Genomic DNA, 9,496 nt, shown 5'->3' with positions numbered 1-9,496 from the left:
GTCCGAAAAGAATTTGAGAAAGGAAAGTCTATTGGAGTTGATAATAATTGAATGAAGACAGCTCTCAAAGCTAAATTGAGAGCTGGGTGTTTTAGATAACTAGTTGAGACATGGTCCCCTAAATAGGGAAACAAGGAAAAGATAAAGATTAGTTTTGGGGGTACTAGGTGGAGAAAAATAGGCATGGACAAATGAAAGAGAAGGCTAAAGATAATGTGCCACTGTAAGCTTAAGTATATTGTACCCTTGTTACCTTCTGCATTGCTGTAACAAACCACCTGACAGAAACAACTGAAAAAGAGAAAAGGTTTATCTGTGCTCACAGTTTCAGGGGAATCAGTCTATCACAGTGAAGAAAACATGGCTGATAGAAACAGCTCCGTCCTAATGGGCCAAGAAGGGACATGTTGGCATGTGGCTGGCTTTCTCCTCCTCCTCTTTGATTCTTTCTTGTTTCCAGGCCAAGGGATGGTGTCTCTCACATTCAGGGTTGATCACATGCATTCCTCCTTCAGTTAATCCTCTCTGGAAATGGCCCACAGATATACTACAGGTATGCCTTGTTGCCTAAATCCAGTCACATTGACCATGAAGATTGGTCAGGACATGGTCATTGTTGCACATATCTGTAAACATACCAAAAGTACTGGGTTATGAACTTCACGTGAGTAAGTTTCACAGCATGTTAATATATACTCACAATGAAACAAATCACCACAATCAAATAATTTAGGGGGCAGAGAAAAACAAATAGGGAGGATTTCTATTGATTCTGTTTCTCTGGAAGAACTCTGAGTAACAGATTTTGGAATTTGAAGGAAGAGCATCTCTATAATATGTACATTAAAATGACGTATAAGGCAGTTGCTCTGGAATTGGGCTGAACTGATGAGGAAGGAATTTCAAAATATCAGGTAGAAAACCTTAAATAAGTTGACAGAGATAGTTGGTGAAAACATGTGTGTTGAAGGTGATTCTGCTGAGGCCTCAGAAGGATGGGCAGCATGGGACCAGCCAAATTTCTTTTGGATCCAATCAATCACCATCTCAGAGTCAAACAGTAGAGATCATGTTATCTAGGAAGGACCTGTAGAGAACCCTCTTGTTTGACAGTACAGGATGCTGGAGAGCTCTAAGCCGGTAGACTCATTCCCAGCTTGGATTGAGAAGGACTAAAACTGGACAAAATTATATAGAGGAGAAATGAGGTGGCAGAACTTGTTTTTAACAAAAATATTGTAGTTTTTTTTTAAAAAGAAAGAAAAATGATGATTCATGAGGTTAAAATGTGGCTGATCAGAGGACTGAGGAAATGAAGCCATTGTCACAAACATGGATCAAATGAGGCTGCCTTGGGCATATAGGATGACATCATAAGTGCAGAGAGCTATCACAGGCTTTGAACTCTAACAGGGTTGGCTCTTGATACTTGCTTGGCACTGTTGACCCTTTAATTTCTTCCAGTTTTTCCATTTTTGACAGGAGACACCTGGACTGTATGCATCCAGCAATCGTGTTTTGGGAGAGGATAGTTTTCTGGGTTCAGAGGTCGACCCAGAGAGTCATCCATACCTGATTTGGACATTGAGTTTGGGGGCAAGAGTTGGGGTTTAGTGGGCTGAGACTTTGAGGAACAGAATGTTGGGGTGGGATAGGTTTGTGTTGCTTGGGAAGCAGATGTAAGCTTGAGAAGATAAGGATAGATGGTGGTTGTAGTGAATTGATCAGTGGTCTCTCTGATGACACATCAACTCGGAGCCTGTCAATATGACTTTACTTGGTAAAAAGGACCTTTGCTGATGTATTTAAATATCTTGAGACACATTCATCCTAGATCAGCCTGGGCCCTAGATCCAATGGCAGTTTGCTGAGTAAAGATGGAGAGTCAACTGAAAAGACTATGTTGATAAATAAGAGAAAAAGTTGGAGTTGTGCTGACACAAGGTATGGAAAGCCAGATGCCGCTTCAAGCTGGAGAAGCACCCTGGAGAGTTCAGAAAGAGTGTGTGACCCTCTGAAGTATAACACACAGATTTCAAACTCTAGACCCAGGAAAGAGCATATTCTGTTGCTTTAACCCACTGGGTTTGAGGTCATATTTCTCAGCATCCCTGAGACACTAACACCATGAGCAAGAAGAATTCTGTGGATGTCCATTCCCTCCCAGAGTTATCACTTGTCCATAACCACAGATAGCCAAATGCCCAAGTCTAGTTCTATGTCATAGACTCACCTCTGTATTGAGGAAAATTTATTCTCAGCTGTCCTGTTGTCCTTTGCCACTTGGGAGCCACCCCACAGAATCTTATATATGTCATTAAGTAGTGTTTTCCCATGGTTCCTGCTTCAACTTCCTGCTTGAATTCTTACTTCAACTTCTGTTGATGATATACTAAGACCTGGAGGTATAAGGCAACTAAGGCCTTTCCTCCCTGATTTGTTTGATCTTATATCTTTAAGCCATGGTAAGAAGATGGTGTGACAACTGGTGTGTCAGGGTGACAACTGGTTTTGTCATAAGAGAATCCTCCACTTATCTGAAACCTGCTCAGAGAAGTCATCAATTCTGGATGCCAGAGCACCCAAATCAGATGAACTGCTCCAAACCCTGTGACACCTGAATGTCCCAGTGTTCAAATGTCCCAGAAGGTCACTCTGAGGACACCTCATCTTGATTGTGTCTTAATTTATCTCTGACACATTACCTTTGTAATTATTATTATTAGCCAATGATGTGAGCTGTGAACTCAGGATACAGCTCCTGTCTTCTGGGAACTAATAATCTAGTTGTGCAATACTAATTACCACCAGCATTTACATATAAATGAATCAATTAATAGGATGAACGACACTAAACACTCTTATGCGCATGCACGTGCACAAACACACACACACACACCTCTATTAAGCTCCATTTGAACGGAACAGCTTGAGGTTTTAGTAGCTTAGTGGCTGTCTTTGTACCTAATTTCAATGTTTGAATCTCTTGTTATGTGGATGTGTTACTTTTTAATAAACAAATAGCCTTCCATTAGAAGCAGAGGGATTAAAGCAATTATGACACTTGGCATACGGCACTATGGGATCTGGTTCATGGACCAATATGAGTTTATCTAGCACAGTGTTCAGCCAAGCTCCCTGGAGACGGAGTGTGGGAAACACTGCCATCCTCTCTGACTTTAATCTCAAAGCTTTGATATTAGCCCAGCATTGTCTCAGAGCCATTTAGGATTCTGTGACTCACAAACATAAACATTTATTTTTAACTAATGTTTGCAGTGTGGATAAACTGTATGCTGTAGGAACTGCTCATCCGGATGCCACTCCTTAATGAGCATCATTCCCAAATCGATAGAAAATGAGCAGAGGTTTTGTTCTGACACAGACAGGTTCCCCTGCCCACTATGCTTAGCAGGTGTATCCTCTGGTGCCAAATCTCGGTTGTATATTTCAGACAAAAGAAAAACAGTGTACTAAACAATAGAATTTAATTTCTCTACTTACCCTAGAATGAAAGCCTGTGTGGACAGACTAGGCTATCATGGTCATTTGTCAAAATCCATAGAGTCAAAATCGCAACTCATTTCTTCTCAACCCTTCTGAAGCATAGTGTCCATTGTAAACATTTATTCAGTTCTGGAGTGGCTGGGGGTTCCTCCACTCTTCCTCCATCCCTAAGGAGAGAGAACGCTATAAGGGAAGATGGGGGAGAGCTGTCTTAAATTTTAACACTTGAGGTCCAAGAAGTCCCACCTTACTGTGCACTTCATAAAACTTCATGGTAGGAAGGCATCTGAGACCATGTTCAAAACACCATCCTGCTGAGAGCCTGGGGCACAACCGGCATGACCAGCACCAGCAGTTAGGTGCACAGCCGAACCCTGACCCTTCCCCCTCACCCTCCAGGCACCTCCACTCTGCCAGATCTAGGTGTTTGACTAATTGAATCCAAGTCACCTGGTGAAAGCAACAGAAGGCCAGGGGACGACGAGCATAGCTCGCTCCTCTCGGTAAAGTTAAAATAGCCAAATTAGGGGAACTGCTATGCCCAGAAAACCAGTGAGAATGTCAGCGTAAGAAATACATAAGGGATCCGCTTGACTGCTAGAACTTGACACAAGGTGACAGAGTGCCAGCAGGGCTTCATAAGGGTCCATGGGCTTGCATGGTACCCTGGTCCCCTTTCTGTTGCTGTGACAAACACTATGACCAGAACAAATCAGGGAGGAAAGGCCTGAGTTGCCTTATACCTCCAGGTCTCAGTATATCATCAACAGATGTTGAAGTAAGAATTCAAGCAGGAAGTTGAAGCGGAAACCATGGGAAAACACTACTTAATGACATTCTCTCTGACTCATTTATAAGCTCAATCTTAGCTAGCTTCTTAAACAGCCAAGAACCACCTTCCTAGGGAATAGAACCACACACAGTAGGTTGGGCCCTCATATATCAATTAACAATCAAGCCAATCTCCCACAGGCTTATCCACAGGTCAATCAATCTGGGCGGTCCTTTAATCGAGACTCCCTTCTCAGGTCTCTCTAAGCTCTCTGAAACTGACAGTTACAGCTACCTAGGACACAGGCAGTGTTTCAGAGCCGGAATAATTTAAATTACCTGTGTATTTTTCATGGCAAGAATTTGACACTGTGGTCCTTTGCATACTACTGAGGAAGGAGTGGTAGTGGTATTTGAATACTTGATCCCTAATTAGTGGCAGTGTTGGGGACGTGTGGTCAGAGGTGCAGCCTTGCTGGAGGAAGTCTGTGGCTAGGGGCAGGCTTTGAAATTCCATAGCCTCACAGGATTTCAAGTTTCTTCTCTCTGCTTTGTGTCCATGCTTAAAGATGAGGTGATCTCTCAGCTCCCTTCTCCTGCTGCTATGGCTACCCCACATTATGGACTCTCCCTCTGGAACCAAAGTCAAAAATAAATGTTTCCTTCTAGAAACTCCCTTGATCATAGCATTTCATCATAAGAACAGAAAAGCAAATGATACAGGAATAGATAATTTGGCCACATAGAAGATACAAAACACAGGCATAGGGTCATAGTAGATATTGGCAATACCAACTTGAGCTAAGTCAACCAAGAGACAGGATGCCATCTACATCCTGATCACTTGGACATTTTGAGGCAGCTGCTGAGCTAACACATCATACTCTTTCACAGGAAACTATTTTTTTTTTAGAAGTAGGAGTTTAGTCTAAAAAAAAATCAAAAAGAATAAAAGTACATCTAAGCAAATCACAGCCATTACCTGCTATTTGTTGTCATATCAGGTAGCATTAATTGAACAAGATTTATATGCAGCACAGGTGTGGTGGTTTGAGTAAAAATGGCCCCCATAGACTCATGCCTGGCCCACAGGGAGTGGCACTATTAGGAGATATGGCCTTGTTGGAGAAAGTGTGTCACTGTGCGGGTGGGCTTTGAGGTCTCCTATGCTCAAGCTACACCCAGTGTAGAACACAGTCCCCTTCTGCGCCCTGTGGATCAAGATATAGAACTCTTGGCTCCTCTAGCACCATGTCTGCCTGAACACTACCACGCTTCACACCATAATGATAATGGACTAACACTCTGAATCTGTAAGCCAGCCCCCAGTTAAATGCTTTTCTTTACAAGAGCTGCTATGATCATGTTATCTCTTTACAGGAATGAAAACACTAACTAAAGCATCTGTTTAACCAGCAACATCACACATGTAAGCAACAAACTGTCGCAGTTACAGCGGTGATGTCATTGGGAAATTTTCAATTCCATTATAATCTGCTGAGATCACTGTCATAAACTGACTGAAAGTTTGCCATCCAGCATGTGACTGTGTAGACTTTCAAAATGTCCTTATTTTATGTAAGTTTTTTTTAAATTATTAATCCTCTAGATTCTAATTGTCCTGTGGACAGCAGTGAATCAGAAAATCATGAACTATTCTAGCAAGGGGATTGGAGGCTGACAAGCCCTAACAAACTGAGGAGCTATTGATAGTTTATGGATTCTGGGGGAAGGAGAGACCAATTTTTTAAGGGTGTGGCCCCTGGTAAGTTGGAAACACTCCAGTGGATACTCCATACCCAGGAGTATCTGGACAGTACAAAATTAGACTGGGTGGGTTACCTTCAAAGAGAGGACACAGAGTTGGAAGGAGTGGGTTGACTCTTGGAGAATTTAGGAGAAGAATAGGGAGAATAGGATCAAAATTGTCATAGAATAAAAAAATTACTTTTTTAACTGCATGTTTGAAGACAGTGCCAGATATGGGTGGTGGAAAGTAGCAGTCTGACTTGATCTGCCTCGGAAGATGCAACAAGACATTAGATTTGCTAAAATATAACCAACCAGCCATAACAACAACAAAACCCACAGCTATAGAAGCTGATCTGCTCTTTAATTCTGTCAGGATCCAGGGCCTTGAGTTTCAGCTGTTTATACTTTCTGAATTGCTCATTTCCCAATGTACTGAAATTTTTATTAGGAAATTTTTCTCTAGTATCATTTTTTTCTTCAAGCCTTGTAAAAATTTATTGCATTTGTATTAATAAAGCCATCTAGTTCTTTGGCACTGTTTGCTTTTCTATCCTTTGCTGAGATCGGTTTGGATTTTTTAATATAAAGCTTGTCTCTCATAGAAATCTAGTTATCTTGCTTTTGCCTCTCTGAATATCCAAACTACATTCATCTTTTTCTTAATTTTTTTTAAAGGTTACAATGTACACCATCAATATATCATAATGTGCTTGATGATGGTGATGAATGACCAGCAACTTTGTAACGTATACATTTCTACTTTCTCCCCTCGGTCTAATGCTGACATCATCACATATATGTGTATATAACAAACCCACAATACATAATGGTGTAACTACTGTTTTCCTTAGCCTTGAAAAACAAAAATAAATAAACACAACCATAAAGGAGACCTGGGGAGACAGCTGTGAGGTAAAGGGCTGGCAACATAAAGCATAACTGAGAAGCTGGGCTGCCATGACATCCGACCTGTCACCCCTGGCCTAGAGAAGTGGAAACAATAAGAAGATGGCTAACTACACTCAGGAAGCTCCGAGTTCAAATGAGAGGTCATGCCTAAAGACAGGAGGAAGAGAGCAATCAACTGAGGAAGCAGTCTTACATCAACTTCTGGCCTCCATAAGCATTCACATACATACACGTGTACCTGCCCATGTGTACAAACACGTACAAATATGCATACACACACGTGCGCACACACACACACACACACGGAAGTAGAGAAGGAAAGGCAGACGATAGAAGAGAAGGGAGAAGAAAGAAAAGAAAGCTGTTGGGTAAGCTTTTCCTGGGGAGATGAACAAGTGTCCTTCACACCAGATAAAGTTCCGACAATAAAGCAGAGAAGCAATTCCCCCAGGGACATCTTGGTGAACCAATGCGTTTGATTGTAGTTTCTTAAAGGCGCATTGTGAGGTTACCTACAGGATCTATAGGAGGAATTTAGCCAAGCAGGCCCAGCTGCAATGCTGGTGCACCCGTCGCTGATGCTTCCTCCACAGCCAACCTAAGAATCTGGCAGCATGGCTAGAGACGCCTAACACTGGATCAGGTGATGGAGCGAGCCAATGAGAAAGACACAGTGCCTCATCTGGCTACTTGAGAGCCAATAAGATGCTAGGAGGGAAGCATAAAGGCTTGCCCGGTTCCTGCAATTAATGTGTCTGCTTTTGTCTCTTGCCTGAATCCCAGAGTCAGACTCTTCACCTTCTTATCCTTGCCCCCAAGGGTTTTGGTTGTGTCGCAAGCAACAAGAATCCACTTAGCAGTGGTTACCCCACCCTTATGGAAAATTAAATAGGTCTAATCTTGTGCAAGTCTACTGTAGGCAGTCACAGCTGCTGAGAGTTTCAGACGACAAGGTCTGGGTCATTGCCAGAGGATACCATTTCACAACAAGGAGAAATAACAGCCAGTGGAGCCATCTTCTTATTTACCTAGACTGTCGATATTTCTCTGCTCCTTGTTCCTCTCTGAGATGTGAAGTCATCATTTTGCTTTGATTTCCCTTCGGCCTGAAGTCCTGCATTTTGGCATCTCATAGAGAAGTTCTGTCTTTATCTAGAGAAGTCTTCTATTCTTCCTTGCCTGTTGAATGATACTTTGCTGAATACAATAATCTTGGGAGACATTTTTCTATGAGCACACTGACTATTATTCTAGTGCCTTCTGAACTATGTATTTCATGAGACAAGGGCTCCTGTTTGGGCAGTTACGATTGAGTAGCTTGCCTCTTCAAGATTTGGCTTTTAAATTTTCTATTGTGACTGGTCCAGATGTGAAACTCTTTCTGTATGTCCTACTTGGAATACAGTGATCTTTCTGGATATTCAGATAAAGGCTTTTCATCAAATGTGAGGCATTTATAGTTATTTTAATAAGAAATTCTCTCTGGGTTTCTCTTGTTCCTCTTGTATTTCCTATTATAAATATGTTAATAAGAATCTTCTCCAGGCTTTTCCTTTTGACTTATAGGTTGTTCTATCTTCAAGTAAATCAGTGGCTTTCCTGACCTCCTGAAGCCTTCTGTTGATGCTATGTAGAATACTTCCTACTTCTATTACTCTGTTTTCAGATGTAGCGTTTCTATCTGGCTCTTCTGCTACAGTTCTGCCCCCTGTTTAGATTTCCCATTCATGGCATCATCGTCAAGATGCTTTCTTTTGCTTCTTTAAATTACTCAAAGGCATTCAGAGTTTGCACTTGACTTCTTTGTCTGCTAAATTTAAAATCATGACCTTATCAGCTCCTACTGAGTACTTATTTTTCTGTATATGGATGTCATTGTCCTGTTTTACTTTTTGGGGGGGGGGTTGGTTTTGGTTTTTCAAGACAGGGTTTCTCTGTGTAGCCCTGGCTGTCCTGGAACTCACTCTGTAGACCAGGCTAGCCTCGAACTCTTAAACTCAGAAATCTGCCTGCCTCTGCCTCCCAAGTGCTGGGATTAAAGGTGTGCACCACCACCGCCCAGCCCTGTTTTACATATTATTATACTTCTCATACGTCTGTTGAAAAAAAATATATATATATATATTGGGGTTTTTAAGGCCTTTTCCCACTTACCTGATCCAAGTTCACTCATGTGTCACTAACACGTTCGAAGTTGGCTAATAATGTGGGCAGACATTTATACCTCAGACCCCAAAGCATTTCCATTTGTTTCTAATCAATCTGCATGTAATTCAGAGGCAGATTCAGGGTTCAACTAGTTCTCAGATGTGCCTGGGGCTTCCTTTTCCACCCTTCAAAATGCACATGCTCAGCTTGTAGCTCCCCTGTCAGGAATATGAAAAACTTACTGAGCACTGCATGCCTCTCTGACTGCCAGAGCCTCCTTATAACGTCAGCATGGCCCACCACTTTCATCAGATAGAACAGAAACCTTAGGGTGGCAAAGTTCTAGGCTTTTCTATTTGGTTTGTGTGTGTGTGTGTGTGTGTGTGTGTGTGTGTGTGTGTGTGTGTGT

Source organism: Grammomys surdaster, unplaced genomic scaffold (assembly GCF_004785775.1).
Source record: "Grammomys surdaster isolate TR1022 unplaced genomic scaffold, NIH_TR_1.0 373, whole genome shotgun sequence".
Classification (NCBI taxonomy): domain Eukaryota; kingdom Metazoa; phylum Chordata; class Mammalia; order Rodentia; family Muridae; genus Grammomys; species Grammomys surdaster.
This window is presented reverse-complemented; position numbering follows the sequence as displayed.